We start from the raw sequence: 18953 nt of genomic DNA, 5'->3' as shown, positions 1-18953 counted from the left end.
AGAGATGCTTTGGTCTGCTGAAGGCCAGGTTCCGGTGTTTGCATGTCTCTGGGGGTGCCCTGCTCTACAACCCACAGAAGGAGTGGCAGATCATTGTGGCCTGCTGCATGCTGCACAATCTGGCTCTGAGGCGTCACCTCCAGTGCTGGATGCAGAGGAGGGGATAGCTGTGCCAGTGGCTGATGAAGGGAACATGGGGAGTGATGAAGAGGAGGATGATGAGGATGCAGCTGACTCCAGGACGGAGCGGATTCAACATTTCTTTGGCTGAGGTGCAGATATATGTAAACTGTGTGGTATGTGTCCTCTACAACTGTCTGCCTTGTCCCTGATGCCACCTATTGTCTGTGACCACTGAGGTAGTCACAGTGTACAGGTCAGGCCCATAGTCAGGCAGCTGTTGTGCAGGTGCACTGGTTCCATCAATGTGTATGTAGTATGCTCCCTGAGCTGCACTGCAGGTGCTATGTGTGTGCCACACAGGGTTGTTGCATGTGTGCAGTACCTATCCTGGGATTCGACATTGGGTGGCAGTGCTACATTGTTGTTGGCGGCAGTGGGTATGGGGTCAGGTCTGGCGCTGGGTGCTGGGTGAGTTGGACCATTGGGTTGGTATGTGTTGCTACTGTGTGTAGGTACTGGCCATATGGTTGTGGACCTGACCCGCACATCTGCAATGGATTCCTGTTCCTACAGTTAATTTGTGTGGAGGTGGCATCTGTGACGGCTACAGTGATTGTTGTCCCTGTCTTGCTCTACTTTCAGGACAATGTTGTGGTGTTCTGTGGTCCTTGCTTGGCCTGTGACCTCCATTGACACATATGCCCAGCCACTGCCTGCTACACATCTGTCCTCCCGGGATTTTTCTCCCCCTCTGTCACCCTCCCATGAATGTGCAGTTGTACACGTATTGCCAGTTCCATGCGTACTCATGACAAATAAATAGGTAGACATGAACTGTGCTCAATAGTTGTTTATCCGGTATGTATAAGTGTAAGGAGTGATGAGTGGGGTCATGGTGGCACAGATCATCAGAGAGGTAAGTCCAGCTGTAGGTAGTCCGGGTCCAGTGTGCTGGCTATGGGTAGACGGTGATATGGGAGTGGACAGTTGACAGGGTGTCACAGACACACACAAGGGAGAATGCTCAGTGGTGGTCATGGTCTGGCCATCATGTCCGGCTGTATGTCTAGTTGGATGAATCTCGCTTGCATGGGGACTCCTCAGCTACAGGGGTCGGGTGCTGGTGGCCTGCGAGTCCTGTGGCGGAGTTTCCATGCATGCCACTGGCTGCCGAAGACGTGGAGGTCTGTGATGGAATGTGGCCAGTGGTAGGAGCCTGCTGGTGGGTGGTGGACTCACGCATGACAGTGGTCAGGGCCCTAAGCACCCCTACTATGGAGGCCATGGTGGTGTTGTGGGCCTGCCACTGCTGCATGGCCTCCTGATGGTATTGCCCCTGCAGCCGCTGGGTCTCCTGCACAGTAGCGAGGATTTGGGCCACTGTGTCTTTGGTGTGATGGTATACACCCAGGACGTGGTTGAGGCCCTCCTGGGCAGTTAGTTGGTGTGGCTGTCCTGACCCTTGGCCCACGGTTCCACTCCCACTACCCATGACCCCCCTGTGCCTATGCCCCGGGCACAGTGTGCCCACTCTCAGTAGCAGCAGGGCCTTCATTGTCTAGGGTGGGTGCCCTTGGCTCAGGCCTCTGTACTGTGGGGCACACCTCTGATTGATGTGCCCTTGGGGCAGAGGTTTGGGGTTCAGGGTCTGGCTGTGGTTGCCACATGGGTAGCGGTGTCCGGTGTGTCCAGAGTGGGTGTGCCATTTGTGGACTGTCCAGTGGCCCCAGATGGCCCAGGCAAGTCGTCCTCATCCAGACATCCAGTAGGGCCTTCATCCTGGGGAAGGCTGTCTGAGCCTGGCATTCTCTGTAGGGTGTCAGTGGCAGGTTGTACTTGTGGATGGATACGGTAGATGTAAGTTTTATGACTGCAGTTGTTATGTCCCTGTTGTGATGCATGCAGTGGCTCAACTGGCTTTCCAGTGGTGGCAATGACAGCTGCTGCACTGCAGACATTGATTTGGTTAGGGTGGGGTGGGTTGCAGTGGGTTGGGGAGCGGTGGGGAGCCATGCTGAGCATGGGTGGTTGGTGTTTGGGGTGTATTGCTGACTTACCAGAGTTGAGCTCTCCGCTGATGCCAGTCAGGCCTTCAGGATGCAAGATGTCCAGGACCTTCTCCTCTCAGGATGTCAACAGAAGGGAAGGATGTGGGGCCCACCTCAAGTCTTGTTTCTTGCCATCCTCTTCCTGGACACCATGGATTGGACCTTTTCCCTGAGGTCGTTACACCTCCTTCTGATGTCTTGCCTTGTGCGTGGGTATGTGCCGACTGCGTTGACGACGTCGACTATCCTCTGCCACAACTCAGTCTTTTTAGCTATGGATGTTTGCTGACCTGGACTCCCATGAGCTGTGTCTGTGTTTCGACCTCAACATCATCACCTACTCCGACGACACCCAGCTCATCCTCTCCCTCACCAACGACCCTGCCACCGCCAAAGCCAACCTCCACGAGGGTATGAAGGCAGTCGCCGACTGGATGAGAGATAGCCGCCTGAAGCTCAACACCGACAAGACAGAAATCCTCATCCTCGGGACCTCCCCCTCCGCCTGGAATGACTCATGGTGGCCCACCTCCCTCGGAACCCCCCCGACGCCCACCGACCACGCCCGCAACTTGGGATTCATCCTCGACTCCGCACTCTCCATAGACAGACAAGTCAACGCCGTCACCTCCTCCTGCTACAACACCCTCCGCACCCTCCGCAGGATCTACAAGTGGATCCCGACTGACACCAGGAAGACAGTAACCCACGCCCTCGTCAGCAGCAGACTGGACTACGGCAACGCACTCTATGCAGGAATCCCAGCGAAACACCTACAACGCCTCCAACACATCCAAAATGCCTCAGCCCGACTCATCACCAACGCACCCCGCCACAGCCACATCACCCCTCACCTCAAAGGACTCCACTGGCTCCCCGTCAACAAAAGGGTCACCTTCAAGCTCCTCACCCACGCACACAAGGCACTTCACAACACCGGCCCCTCCTACCTCAACGACAGACTCAACTTCTACACTCCGACCCGCCAACTGCGTTCCGCGAGCCTCGCCCTCGCCAACGTCCCCCGCATCCAACGAACTTCCTCCGGCGGCAGATCCTTCACCTACCTCGCCGCCAAGACCTGGAACACGCTCCCTACCTACCTCCGACAGACCCAAGACCTACTCGCCTTCAGAAGACTACTCAAGACCTGGCTCTTCGAGCAGTTGCATCCCCCCCCCCCAGTGCCTTAGAACCCTAACGGGTATGTAGTTGTAGGAGGCTGGACTGGCTTGTAGTGAGTACCAAGGGGTACTTGCACCTTGCACCAGGCCCAGTTATCCCTTATTAGTGTATAGGGTGTCTAGCAGCTTAGGCTGATAGATAATGGTAGCTTAGCAGATCAGCTTAGGCTGAACTAGGAGACGAGTGAAGCTCCTACAGTACCACTTAGTGTCATATGCACAATATCATAAGAAAACACAATACACAGTTATACTAAAAATAAAGGTACTTTATTTTTATGACAATATGCCAAAGTATCTTAGAGTGTACCCTCAGTGAGAGGATAGGAAATATACACAAGATATATATACACAATAGCAAAAATATGCAGTATAGTCTTAGAAAACAGTGCAAACAATGTATAGTTACAATAGGATGCAATGGGGAAACATAGGGATAGGGGCAACACAAACCATATACTCCAAAAGTGGAATGTGAACCACGAATGGACCCCAAACCTATGTGACCTTGTAGAGGGTCGCTGGGGCTATTAGAAAATAGTGAGAGTTAGAAAAATAACCCTCCCCAAGACCCTGAAAAGTGAGTGCAAAGTGCACTAAAGTTCCCCTAAGGACAAAGAAGTCATGTTAGAGGAATAATGCAGGAAAGACACAAACCAACAATGCAACAACGCTGGATTTTCAATCTGGGGTACCTGTGGAACAAGGGGACCAAGTCCAAAAGTCACAAGCAAGTCGGAGATGGGCAGATACCCAGGAAATGCCAGCTGCGGGTGCAAAGAAGCTTCTACTGGACAGAAGAAGCTGCGGTTTCTGCAGGAACGCAAAGGGCTAGAGACTTCCCCTTTAGAGGACGGATCCCTCTCGCCTTGTAGAGTTGTGTAGAAGTGTTTTCCCGCCAAAAGAACGCCAACAAGCCTTGCTAGCTGAAAATCGTGCGGTTAGCATTTTTGGATGCTGCTGTGGCCCAGGAGGGACCAGGAGGTCGCAAATTGGACCAGGAGGTAGAGGGGACGTCGAGCAAGACAAGGAGCCCTCTTAGCAGCAGGTAGCACCCGGAGAAGTGCCAGAAACAGGCACTACGAGGATGCGTGAAATGGTGCTCACCCGAAGTCGCACAAAGAAGTCCCACGTCGCCGGAGAACAACTTAGGAGGTCGTGCAATGCAGGTTAGAGTGCCGTGGACCTAGGCTGGACTGTGCACAAAGGATTTCCGCCGGAAGTGCACGGAGGCCGGAGGAGCTGCAAAAGTCGCGGTTCCCAGCAATGCAGTCTAGCGAGGTGAGGCAAGGACTTACCTCCACCAAACTTGGACTGAAGAGTCACTGGACTGTGGGGGCCACTTGGACAGAGTTGCTGGATTCGAGGGACCTCGCTCGTCGTGCTGAGAGGAGACCCAAGGGACTGGTAATGCAGCTTTTTGGTGCCTGCGGTTGCAGGGGGAAGATTCCATCGACCCACGGGAGATTTCTTCGGAGCTTCTAGTGCAGAGAGGAGGCAGACTACCCCCACAGCATGCACCACCAGGAAAACAGTCGAGAAGGCGGCAGGATCAGCGTTACAGAGTTGCAGTAGTCGTCTTTGCTACTTTGTTGCAGTGTTGCAGGCTTCCAGCGCGGTCAGCAGTCGATTCCTTGGCAGAAGGTGAAGAGAGAGATGCAGAGGAACTCGGATGAGCTCTTGCATTCGTTATCTAAAGTTTCCCCAGAGACAGAGACCCTAAATAGCCAGAAAAGAGGGTTTGGCTACCTAGGAGAGAGGATAGGCTAGCAACACCTGAAGGAGCCTATCACAAGGAGTCTCTGACGTCACCTGGTGGCACTGGCCACTCAGAGCAGTCCAGTGTGCCAGCAGCACCTCTGTTTCCAAGATGGCAGAGGTCTGGAGCACACTGGAAGAGCTCTGGACACCTCCCAGGGGAGGTGCAGGTCAGGGGAGTGGTCACTCCCCTTTCCTTTGTCCAGTTTCGCGCCAGAGCAGGGCTAAGGGGTCCCCTGAACCGGTGTAGACTGGCTTATGCAGAATTGGGCACATCTGTGCCCAAGAAAGCATTTCCAGAGGCTGGGGGAGGCTACTCCTCCCCTGCCTTCACACCATTTTCCAAAGGGAGAGGGTGTAACACCCTCTCTCAGAGGAAGTCCTTTGTTCTGCCATCCTGGGCCAGGCCTGGCTGGACCCCAGGAGGGCAGATGCCTGTCTGAGGGGTTGGCAGCAGCAGCAGCTGCAGTGAAACCCCAGGAAGGGCAGTTTGGCAGTACCAGGGTCTGTGCTACAGACCACTGGGATCATGGGATTGTGCCAACTATGCCAGGATGGCATAGAAGGGGCAATTCCATGATCATAGACATGTTACATGGCCATATTCGGAGTTACCATTGTGAAGCTACATATAGGTAGCAACCTATATGTAGTGCACGCGTGTAATGGTGTCCCCGCACTCACAAAGTCCGGGGAATTGGCCCTGAACAATGTGGGGGCACCTTGGCTAGTGCCAGGGTGCCCTCACACTAAGTAACTTTGCACCTAACCTTTACCAGGTAAAGGTTAGACATATAGGTGACTTATAAGTTACTTAAGTGCAGTGAAAAATGGCTGTGAAATAACGTGGACGTTATTTCACTCAGGCTGCAGTGGCAGGCCTGTGTAAGAATTGTCAGAGCTCCCTATGGGTGGCAAAAGAAATGCTGCAGCCCATAGGGATCTCCTGGAACCCCAATACCCTGGGTACCTCAGTACTATATACTAGGGAATTATAAGGGTGTTCCAGTAAGCCAATGTAAATTGGTAAAATTGGTCACTAGCCTGTTAGTGACAATTTGAAAGAAATGAGAGAGCATAACCACTGAGGTTCTGGTTAGCAGAGCCTCAGTGAGACAGTTAGGCATCACACAGGGAACACATACCTATAGGTCACAAACTTATGAGTACTGGGGTCCTGACTAGCAGGGTCCCAGTGACACATAACAAACATACTGAAAACATAGGGTTTTCACTATGAGCACTGGGCCCTGGCTGGCAGGATCCCAGTGAGACAGTGAAAACACCCTGACATACACTCACAAACTGGCCTAAAGTGGGAGTAACAAGGCTAGAAAGAGGCTACTTTCTCACACAACCCCCCCCCCCCAAAAGAAGGACAATAAGGCTAACCTTGGCCAGTTGAGACTTTATTGTCTAAGTGGTGATAAGTAGAGAGTAGCTCTGCAATAGACTGGTTACTCCCTTTATCATCCACTATATGGTTACTTCCCTGTGGGGATGTAAACCACCCTGTTTGAAGTTTTTTAGCTAAGCAACAATGTGAAGATGTATTTTCAGAGTTTCTATCAGTAAGTTTTAGTTTAGAGTAGTGGGAATTATCCACTGAACCTATTTGTAATGATGGAAATGCCAGACAGGGATGCTGTCTCAGTAAAGCCATAGCTGGGCAAAAACTTTGTCCATATGGCTGGAAGAGAGAACAGGGATGCTGTTTCTCTTGAGTTGGAGCAGGGCAGGGATGCTGTCCTATGAGCCCCACACTAGGGCAGGGATGCTGTCCTAAGTGTTGTGAGGCAGTGCAGAGTTTCTGCACTAAAGTTTCTCTGGGAGGGTTGGAGGGATGCTCCATGTTAACTAAAATGGTGCTCTTTTTCTCACCAATGTTAGTTATCCCACAGAGAGGTACTTCTACCTCAGGGAGTCCAGCTTTGCCAGCTGATGATTCCCTCGGAACAGGTGCCACCCCAGGAGAGGTTTCTCCCACCACAGGAATGGTATCCTGAATGGTAGGGTGGTTAGGGGATACTGTGATACCCTTTTTACCTGTTGATGGAGAGGGATCCTGAGTTTTCAGGCCTTCTCTCCTTTGCTTTTTCATTTCAGTAGAAATGAGAGGGAACAATTCCTCAGGGATGCCCAGCATGGCTGCATGGGCATAAAACTCTACATCAGCCCAACCTGAGGCCTCTAGGTCATTACCTAAGAGACAGTCTACAGGTAAGCTAGGTGATACCACCACCTGCTTAGGGCCAGTAACTCCACCCCAACTAAACTGAATTATAGCTAAGGGAAGAAACTTAGTGGAGTTATGGACATCAATAATCTTATACTGTTGTCCAATGATGTATTGATCAGGGTGCACTAGGTTTTCAGTCACCAAAGTGATACTGGCACCTGTGTCCCTGTAGACCAAGGCCTCAACACCATTTATTGAAACGGTCTGCCTGTACTTATCCATTGTAAGGGGACAAGCAGCCAGTGTGGCAAGGCCAATGCCACTAGGTGTGACAGAAACTGTCTTGGGACTGACTACCCCAGTTTCTATGATGGACCCATAAGTGAACCCAACTACACCCTTTGCTTGACTGTTGCCAGCAGTCCCACCACTAGTACCACTACTGCTAGGGGCACTAGAGCTTGATGTATTAGTGGTGGTAGGCTCAGGGGGTTTACCTGGACAGGACTTATCCCCTGGCCTATGGCCTCTATTTTTACACACAAAGCACCAAGGCTTTTTAAATTGTGTAGGTTGAGAAGAAGAGGAAGAACTAGTTTTATCCCCACCCCCTGAAGAGTGTTTAAGATTTGAAGTGGGATCTTTGGTTTTACCCTTATCCCCATGCTTATCTTGAGATTTTTCACCATCTTTCTTATTATTGTTCTCTTTGTCACCACCTGTATGAACTTTTCTGTTCACCCTTGTTCTGACCCATTTGTCTGCCTTCTTTCCCAATTCTTGGGGAGAGGTCAGATCAGAGTCCACCAAGTACTGGTGCAACAAATCAGACACACAATTATTAAGAATATGCTCTCTCAGGATCAAGTTATACAGGCTGTCATAATCAGTAACTTTACTGCCATGTAACCACCCCTCCAAGGCCTTCACTGAATGGTCAATGAAATCAACCCAGTCTTGTGAAGACTCCTTTTTGGTCTCTCTGAACTTTATCCTGTATTGTTCAGTGGTTAAGCCATAACCATCCAGGAGTGCATTCTTAAGAACTTTGTAATCATTAGCTTCATTTTCTTTCGCAGTAAGGAGCCTATCCCTACCTTTTCCACTAAATGATAGCCATAGGATAGCAGCCCACTGCCTCTGAGGGACATCCTGTACAACACAGGCCCTCTCAAGTGCAGCAAACCACTTGTTAATGTCATCCCCCTCCTTATAAGGGGGAACTATCTTGTGCAGATTCCTGGAATCATGCTCTTTTGCAGGATGACTATGGGGAATACTGCTGCTGCCACCATGGGTTTCTAAACCCAACTTCAGTCTTTCCTTCTCTAATTCTAAAGACTGTCTATCCAAATCCAGCTGTTGCTTTTTAAGCTTCAGTCTGGTTTGTTCCACCCTCAACTTATTGAGTTCCCTTTCTAACAATCTGTCATCAGGGTTGGTGGGAGGGACATTTCTAGATACAGAGGTATGATGGGAATGAACAGAAGGAGACCTGTCCCTTACAGAGGGCACCCTAACAGCTTGGCTAACAGAAACATCAGTACCACTGTGGTGTGAATAAATGCTTTTGCTATGATGTGAGACAACACTATTTGTATGGTGTGGCTCTTCATCATTACCAACTATGCTAGACTGTCTAGTAATGGGCAGGCTAGGAAGTTTCTTTCCTGAATCTTTTCCTGGGGGCGTCCCTGGATCAGATTGGGAACCATTAGCTACTTTTTCAACAGATGGGGCACTTCTAGCCTTATCCTGTTCTCTAAGCATGTTAAGTAGCAATTCCAAGGAAGGATTCTTCCCTACACTCAAACCTCTCTCTATGCAGAGACTCCTTGCTCCTTTCCAGCTAAGGTGATCATATGCAAGTTTGGACAGATCAACATTTTGGCCTGTGCCAGACATTTTTAGAGAGAGTTAAAGTGATAGCAAAAGAGAAAAAAGTTTGTCAGAGCTTTTAGAAAGACAGAGAAAAAAAACTTTTTTAACTTTTTAGAACTTTTTAGAAAGTTAGAAGTACTTTTCAGCACTTAGAAAAGAGTGAAAAGAGGAAATGCAAAACTTTTTGGCAATGTGTATATACACTGCATTTGTTTTGTATATTTTTCTCTTATGAAAAGTACAATGACAAGAGTGGTAAGAAGTCTCAAAGCACTTATCCCACCACTGCACAACCAATGTAGGAGGCTGGACTGGCTTGTAGTGAGTACCAAGGGGTACTTGCACCTTGCACCAGGCCCAGTTATCCCTTATTAGTGTATAGGGTGTCTAGCAGCTTAGGCTGATAGATAATGGTAGCTTAGCAGAGCAGCTTAGGCTGAACTAGGAGACGAGTGAAGCTCCTACAGTACCACTTAGTGTCATATGCACAATATCATAAGAAAACACAATACACAGTTATACTAAAAATAAAGGTACTTTATTTTTATGACAATATGCCAAAGTATCTTAGAGTGTACCCTCAGTGAGAGGATAGGAAATATACACAAGATATATATACACAATAGCAAAAATATGCAGTATAGTCTTAGAAAACAGTGCAAACAATGTATAGTTACAATAGGATGCAATGGGGAAACATAGGGATAGGGGCAACACAAACCATATACTCCAAAAGTGGAATGCGAACCACGAATGGACCCCAAACCTATGTGACCTTGTAGAGGGTCGCTGGGACTATTAGAAAATAGTGAGAGTTAGAAAAATAACCCTCCCCAAGACCCTGAAAAGTGAGTGCAAAGTGCACTAAAGTTCCCCTAAGGACAAAGAAGTCGTGTTAGAGGAATAATGCAGGAAAGACACAAACCAACAATGCAACAATGCTGGATTTCCAATCTGGGGTACCTGTGGAACAAGGGGACCAAGTCCAAAAGTCACAAGCAAGTCGGAGATGGGCATATGCCCAGGAAATGCCAGCTGTGGGTGCAAAGAAGCTTCTACTGGACAGAAGAAGCTGCGGTTTCTGCAGGAACGCAAAGGGCTAGAGACTTCCCCTTTAGAGGACGGATTCCTCTTGCCTTGTAAAGTCGTGCAGAAGTGTTTTCCCGCCGAAACAACGCCAACAAGCCTTGCTAGCTGCAAATCGTGCGGTTAGCGTTTTTGGATGCTGCTGTGGCCCAGGAGGGACCAGAAGGTCGCAAATTGGACCAGGAGGTAGAGGGGACATCGAGCAAGACAAGGAGCCCTCTTAGCAGCAGGTAGCACCCGGAGAAGTGCCAGAAATAGGCACTACAAGGATGCGTGAAACGGTGCTCACCCGAAGTTGCACAAAGAAGTCCCACGTCGCCGGAGAACAACTTAGGAGGTTGTGCAATGCAGGTTAGAGTGCCGTGGACCTAGGTTGGACTGTGCACAAAGGATTTCCGCCGGAAGTGCACGGAGGCCGGAGTAGCTGCAAAAGTCGCAGTTCCCAGCAATGCAGTCTAGCGAGGTGAGGCAAGGACTTACCTCCACCAAACTTGGACTGAAGAGTCACTGGACTGTGGGGGCCACTTGGACAGAGTTGCTGGATTCGAGGGACCTCGCTCGTCGTGCTGAGAGGAGACCCAAGGGACCGGTAATGCAGCTTTTTGGTGCCTGCGGTTGCAGGGGGAAGATTCCGTCGACCCACGGGAGATTTCTTCGGAGCTTCTAGTGCAGAGAGGAGGCAGACTACCCCCACAGCATGCACCACCAGGAAAACAGTCGAGAAGGCGGCAGGATCAGCGTTACAGAGTTGCAGTAGTCGTCTTTGCTACTTTGTTGCAGTGTTGCAGGCTTCCAGCGCGGTCAGCAGTCGATTCCTTGGCAGAAGGTGAAGAGAGAGATGCAGAGGAACTCGGATGAGCTCTTGCATTCGTTATCTAAAGTTTCCCCAGAGACAGAGACCCTAAATAGCCAGAAAAGAGGGTTTGGCTACCTAGGAGAGAGGATAGGCTAGCAACACCTGAAGGAGCCTATCACAAGGAGTCTCTGACGTCACCTGGTGGCACTGGCCACTCAGAGCAGTCCAGTGTGCCAGCAGCACCTCTGTTTCCAAGATGGCAGAGGTCTGGAGCACACTGGAAGAGCTCTGGACACCTCCCAGGGGAGGTGCAGGTCAGGGGAGTGGTCACTCCCCTTTCCTTTGTCCAGTTTCGCGCCAGAGCAGGGCTAAGGGGTCCCCTGAACCGGTGTAGACTGGCTTATGCAGAATTGGGCACATCTGTGCCCAAGAAAGCATTTCCAGAGGCTGGGGGAGGCTACTCCTCCCCTGCCTTCACACCATTTTCCAAAGGGAGAGGGTGTAACACCCTCCCTCAGAGGAAGTCCTTTGTTCTGCCATCCTGGGCCAGGCCTGGCTGGACCCCAGGAGGGCAGATGCCTGTCTGAGGGGTTGGCAGCAGCAGCAGCTGCAGTGAAACCCCAGGAAGGGCAGTTTGGCAGTACCAGGGTCTGTGCTACAGACCACTGGGATCATGGGATTGTGCCAACTATGCCAGGATGGCATAGAGGGGGCAATTCCATGATCATAGACATGTTACATGGCCATATTCGGAGTTACCATTGTGAAGCTACATATAGGTAGTGACCTATATGTAGTGCACGCGTGTAATGGTGTCCCCGCACTGACAAAGTCCGGGGAATTGGCCCTGAACAATGTGGGGGCACCTTGGCTAGTGCCAGGGTGCCCTCACACTAAGTAACTTTGCACCTAACCTTTACCAGGTAAAGGTTAGACATATAGGTGACTTATAAGTTACTTAAGTGCAGTGAAAAATGGCTGTGAAATAACGTGGACGTTATTTCACTCAGGCTGCAGTGGCAGGCCTGTGTAAGAATTGTCAGAGCTCCCTATGGGTGGCAAAAGAAATGCTGCAGCCCATAGGGATCTCCTGGAACCCCAATACCCTGGGTACCTCAGTACCATATACTAGGGAATTATAAGGGTGTTCCAGTAAGCCAATGTAAATTGGTAAAATTGGTCACTAGCCTGTTAGTGACAATTTGAAAGAAATGAGAGAGCATAACCACTGAGGTTCTGGTTAGCAGAGCCTCAGTGAGACAGTTAGGCATCACACAGGGAACACATACCTATAGGTCACAAACTTATGAGCACTGGGGTCCTGACTAGCAGGGTCCCTGTGACACATAACAAACATACTGAAAACATAGGGTTTTCACTATGAGTACTGGGCCCTGGCTGGCAGGATCCCAGTGAGACAGTGAAAACACCCTGACATACACTCACAAACTGGCCTAAAGTGGGGGTAACAAGGCTAGAAAGAGGCTACTTTCTCACAGTAGTGCGCTCTATAAATATCTGTGAATGATTGATTGATTGTCTCTACTCTGATGATCTCATCCACCATGACCTGCAACTCACTGTTGGTGAACTGTGGGTGCTTCTGGCATCTCATGTTGTGGGCAGGGTATGTGTTGTGCGTGTTGGGTGCAGTGCGGGTGTGTGGTGATGTGGGGGTGTTTGGCTGTGTGTGCTGGTGAGCTGTGGTGCTGATTTGTGCAATATGTGCTGGGTGATATTTGTTTGCTGTGTTTGGGGTATGTTTCGCCTTGAGTGTGGCTGTGGCTGCTCATATCTGCTGCAAGGGATTGCTGGTGGGGTGGTGTTATATGCTGGCGTGGTCGGGTGTGCGTGGTATGTGTATGGTTATCAGGTGTGGGTTATTTGAACTAGCCAATGTGGTGTTGGGTACTTGCTGCGGTGCCTTTTTGTTCCGCCTCGGTGCGAACCGCCACTGTTTTCCGCCATGCATGTTCCTCTGTGCTGGAGTTTGTCTCATAATATGATGGTCGGAATGGTGTCAGCATGGCAGGGCCGACGGTTGATGAGTCACTCTTTCGCTGTGGGTTAACCTGGCGGTGTTGGTTTTGTGTCTGTATTTGGGCTGTTTGTGTTTTGTGACCCATAATATGATGGTCGCTATACCGCCACCACTGCCAGAATGGTGGCACCATTTCACATGTCGATCTTGCCTGTAAACCACCAAACTTTTAATGAGGGCCAGTATTATGAATTAGTCCCACCAATGCTTTCCGTTTCTGGGTTAACTTTGTGTATGTTGCTCATACTTGCATTTTCATTCTTTTCTTGCTTTTTTCATTGGTAAAACAGGGGATGTGTTATTTTGTGACTGTTAGACCTGGCATTCTTGGTGTGTTTTTCCCCCTAATTTGTTGCCTTCAGACCTCCTGTTTTGCTGACTTTGTTTTTGCTGGCCTTAGTACTCTGCACACTTTGCCACTGCTAACCAGTGCTAAAGTGCTAGTGCTCTCTCACTAAAACATCTTAGATTGCCTTATATTCAATTTGCACATTTAATTTACTTGTAAGACCCTACTAAAGTGGCAATACCTATGCCAAAGGCCTGCAAATGAAATGCTACTAGTGGGGCGGGACCACTGATTATGTCACTCACTTAAGTAGCACTTTAAACATGTCTCATGACTGCAGTTGCAGCTGTATGTATATATGTGCAGTTTTAAACTGCCATTTCGACCTGGTAAAGTAAACCTTTTGCCAGGCCCAAATCTTCTTTTCTAATACATGTTACACATCCCTAACATAAGCCATGACAGCCCAGATGGCAGGGCGCAGTATATTTAAAAGGTTGGGCATGTAATTATAAATGTAGCATGTAATGGTACTGAAAACCCCTAAATTAAATTTTCATTAAGGCTTACCACTTCCATAGGATAACATTTGAGTTACTTTATTACATTTTCCAAGCAGGAACAGGTAACCAGTTCATGTTTAGTGTCTCTGGAATTGTAGAGAAAAATCTTAACTTGTGGTGAAGCCAGTTTTTAAATGACAGTTTTGAAAATGCCACTTTAAAAAAGTAGGCATTTTCTTGCCTTTGCAATTTGGTGCCTGCAGCCTGTCTCTGTGCCATATGACTGGGTGTAGTTGACAGTAGGCTTTGTGTATTCCTCCTAGATAGCCACACACAATGAGGAGCTTAGGTGTGACTGGATGAGCCATCACTAGCAGGATGGGATAGATGAGCTGGGCCAAGCCCCAATTACACTTCAATAGGCTGTGTCCTGTCTCCACACAAAGGGCTGCATACCTCCTGTAGTTAGTTTGGAGCCAGGGCCAGGGAGACAGGGCAGGTGTGCACTACAAAGGCATGCCTCTAGAAGCTTCTCCCTACCTCAAAGGCACACCTGGATATAACTAATGGACCTCAGACACCAACTCTTCAGTACACTTCTGGACCTGTGGATACTCTGCCAGGAAGAAGGACTGCTGTGCTGCTGTACTGCTGCTCTGAAGGTCTACTGCCCTGCTGTGCTGAGCTGCTGCCCTGTTACCTGGGTGAGATTGGACCTGCATCTCTTGAACCCAGAGTGACTCAAAGCGCTTGTAGGCTGGCCTCCTGATCTGAAGCCTCAGGGACACAACAAGCTTCCAACCACTTTACCCCTGTGCCATTTGTCAGTCTATCCTGCCAAGTGGGGCCAACCTAGTCCTTGACTCTTTGAAGTGGGCTTAAGGTTCTCTGCCAGTCTATGAATCCAACAGAACTGATGAATCTCATCTGATGTGCAGTGTAAACCCAAGCAGAATCGATGCATCACCACTGCTGTGGGAATTGGACCAGTCTCAAAGACCCACATCACCTTCGCAGCCCCATCGGACTGTCACTGCGCAAAACATCCTCAGCACAGGACCTGGTATCTATTGTTGAAGGCAGCCAGGACGATGATGTCAGACTATGCATCGAAGCCTGGAGTTAATCAGAACCTACGCATTGCCCAGACTGCATAACTATCCACAATGCCCAACTTCACATTACAAGGCCCATCAATGGGATCCTCAAAGGCAATGCAGGCTATTGTGTCAACCTCACAGCATCCCTTAACTGACACATTGCTACGCAAGCATCTTTCACCTAGATCCTCGCAACGATCCGCAAACCAGGATTTAAGGTACTCTGTTCAGTGGGCTTAACTGGGTCCCAGTAGCTGGCTCCCACTCCATCGTGGTCAGCTTGAAGGTGCAACTGACACCACTAGATTTCCACAGTTGCCGCTTTGCGCTTTTTGCCTCTATTTTCACCAAAATCTTTAAAATTGCACACCTTCAGTTCTACTGATTGGATTTGTGTTGTTTTGGTCTTGTTTTATTTATTGAAGAAAGTCCTATTTTTCTACCTTGGTGTAGGGCCCTTTTTGTGTGGTGTTTGCATGTTTTTACTATTTGAAGTGTTACACAAATACTTTATACATTGCCTCTAATTTAAGCCTGACTGCTCTGTGCCAAGCTACCAGAGGGTTAAGCACAGGTTAATTTACAGTTGGCTTTTGCCTCACCCTGACAAGGATTGTGGTTGCTGCTTGACCAGGGCTCACATCCCAGTTAACCAACAGCCCAGTTTCTTACAGTGACATTTTATACATTTCACTAGATGAATGTATATATTTTCCACCACAATATTCTTACACTTTAGCCACACCAACTTGTAATTCATATCTGAGAAGAGTAGAGTAATACTTTGTCAACACTTACTAAAAAACATGTTAATAATTTTTTGTAAACTATTTTATTTGCTCATTTAGTATTGCTGTAAAAAGGAGATATGGTATATTGTACAATGTTGTTGTAGAAATTCTTCCTTGCACTCTCTAGTTTCTAACATCACTGTCATGCTGTCATGGTAACCAAGGATCTTCATGAGGTCACTGTGTTCCATGGGGACTCAGAGACATTTGACGGAGGGCAGGCTAGGGAACTCCTGTGGTGCTATTGGTGATAAATTAAACTATGATTATCCAGTGTTTACGTCACGTTGCAGCAGTCGACCTGTCCTAAAACAGAACATTTTGTAACGTCAATTCAGTGTGATGTTTGCAGGAGCCGGGGGATTTTAGGGGATTAGGTGAGTTGCATTGTGATCCCCTCCCATCATGGCATTGGCCACTAACATGGTAAAGAGGCAGTGTTTTATAATCCTGAGATTAGGATTTTGCTTTTATTTCTACGTAGGCGTATGAAGCTTTCCCTCACGCAGTGTTGTGTGTGTCAAGGAATATGGTGTTTTGCAGTGGCCTTCTAGGTTGTTCCTTGGGTGAATATAGATATGTGTGTCATCAGCGTACATATGGAGATGGGTTTTGAACTGATCTAGCTGTTGAGGCACAGTTTGCATGCAACAGTTAAACAGGTGTGAGGATAGGGCTGAACTCTGGGGACACCACAAGGAGATTCATAATGGAGGATTCTAATGAACCCATGGGTACTTGCTGATAATGGACATGGACGAACCATTTTAGGGCCAGATTTTCCAAAACCAGTGACTAGTCAAAACGATGTGTATAAAATGTGTACATTCCAGTTTCGATCTACACCTCATGATGTATAATTACTCTGACAAGCAAGAGTAAATATATATCATGTGGTATCAGGGACGTTTTGAATGGAGAGATTTGTTTTTAAACCGAAAATAAGATCAAACAAGCATCTGCAATGCAATGGGTCTCACGTTTGCTCGAGTTAGAGCTATTAGCATTGTAAACTCCTAACCGGACTTTTCTTGTCACATAAATTGACAATGAAAAGTAAAACAGTTTCACATAACTAACCAGACTTTTCTTGTCATATAAACTGAAATGTAAAAGTTTCACAAAGCAGACACACAAAGGGAAATAAAAGTTTGCTCACAGTGAAACCTATTGGCAAAAAGTGCAATTATCCATGTAACCGGCAAAAGTGAAATTATCTATGTAACCGGCACAAGTGCAATTAGCTACGTAACAGGATTGATGGCATGCAAAGCGCTCGACTACTGTTCAGTGAGATTGCTCTGCGAAATAAAGAGAAAAAGTAGTCCAGAAACCAGACGGAAAACATCAAGCCTCGTATGTTTTCAGTAGTTGGTTGATGCACTAGAGGAGGTCTAAACACCGGAAAAGGCATGACGTATGCATGCCTTTCACTAATGAAAGCAAGCGGATTTTAAAAGGCAAGCCCACGAACCAATGAAAGTGACTGACGTGACATGGGTGTGGTTAGAAGCCCAAAGAGAGATTACAACAGGGTACGGAGTGCTTTGTGCTCGCCCCTAAAAATGATTAAACAAATTTCAAATACTGCAACATGTTCATTCAGCCAGTCACTGGCATATAACTTAGCCAAGGCCATTAGTAACATAACTAAATAATCTTATTAAATTAGGACTTTAGAATATACTTTCGCAATACTGAATGTGTTAAGTATGGTTATAAACGTTAAGGGGCACTACCCTGCAAAAAATACTCCATTTACTAACGACACCAGAACCAAGGTGCTGTTTCTAATGGGCCACACAGAGACATTAAAATCAGCTGGGCACATCCTTTTTTTCCCATCAGTGCACTGCAGACACAATAGTGAGTGCCAGAGACTTATGGACTGACTACAGCGTCTCCAACTTTTTCTGTAATGAGATCTACTTATCTTCACTGAAGTTCCTCCTGAGCTACTAATATTATTAGAATTGTAATAGTAACCACACAGGCAAGATTACATTAGAGTCCAGCATATGCAAGTTTACCACACAGTGATCACCTCAGTGCATAAGGCATGGCTACAATAATAATGTAGAAAAATGCATTGACATGTGGAATGACAGTAGAGGGGTAACATGTAATAGCCAATGCAGCAATGTCCCTTGTATCAAGCTCAAAATATTAGTTGTACGTCTTCCCAGCACATTTTGATATTAATCACTCAAATATCAGTTTAAATATATTTTAGAACTTTAACCATGTTTCTACAAACATCAACGTATATATTTTGAAAATACATACTGTTGTGTAGCCATTTTAAGAATAGCTCCATGCACATTAGTTTAATACACAAGGCCGATGTGCACCTTGACCTAGATATATTTTATTCAGCTTCGCACTGTTATTTTTAAAATAACCAGTTTTAAGGTCTTGTTTTAATTTCTTCAATCAAACTGTTTAGCTTAGTTCAGCACTGTGATCTCAAACGATGCATTCTTGATCGCCCTGTGCTTCAGTCAAGGCTACAGTCTGGTACATTGCCGGTAAACCTGGTAGAAGTTTAGTCTCCAACGTATGTAGAAAATACACATCCTTACGTAGGGACATTTTCTTAGAACATCTGTTGTGTTAGTTATAAAAACACTTTCTAGTTTTAGTACACGTCAATAGGGAGATTCCAGCCAGGGAACCATAACTGTATGCTGAATGCTCCGTTGCAGATGCTGACGCAGATTACAGGCCTTTGCTCAGTTATGAGGGTTGATGTCCTCCCGGGGAACCTGAAAGGTAGGATTATAGCTTAACATGCTGTGCTCGCAATATGATTTAGATAGGGAATAGTCCATTGAACCTTGTGGCACTATGATAGCATTATTCCTATGCTTCACTCTCATCGTCACTATATTAATATTGCTGTGTTGTGTAGTTCTGGTTATTGCAGCTCACGCTTTGCTAACCAAAATGCAGTTTATTAAACCAATCTTTAAAAATTATACTGCTTCTTTTGTCATTTATATATGAGACCGCACTGTGTATGAGAGAACCGGTTGTGACCTGAGTGACCACGACTTCCCTGAGAAGTGCCCATATGTCATGCGCTCGGCTACCCAATCGTCTCTACCAGTTGGGTGAGATAAGGCACTGCTAGTTAGCCGAGCAAAGCCCGGATTTGGAATGACAAGTGCCATC

Source organism: Pleurodeles waltl, chromosome 2_1, assembly GCF_031143425.1.
Source record: "Pleurodeles waltl isolate 20211129_DDA chromosome 2_1, aPleWal1.hap1.20221129, whole genome shotgun sequence".
NCBI classification, from domain to species: domain Eukaryota; kingdom Metazoa; phylum Chordata; class Amphibia; order Caudata; family Salamandridae; genus Pleurodeles; species Pleurodeles waltl.
This window is presented reverse-complemented; position numbering follows the sequence as displayed.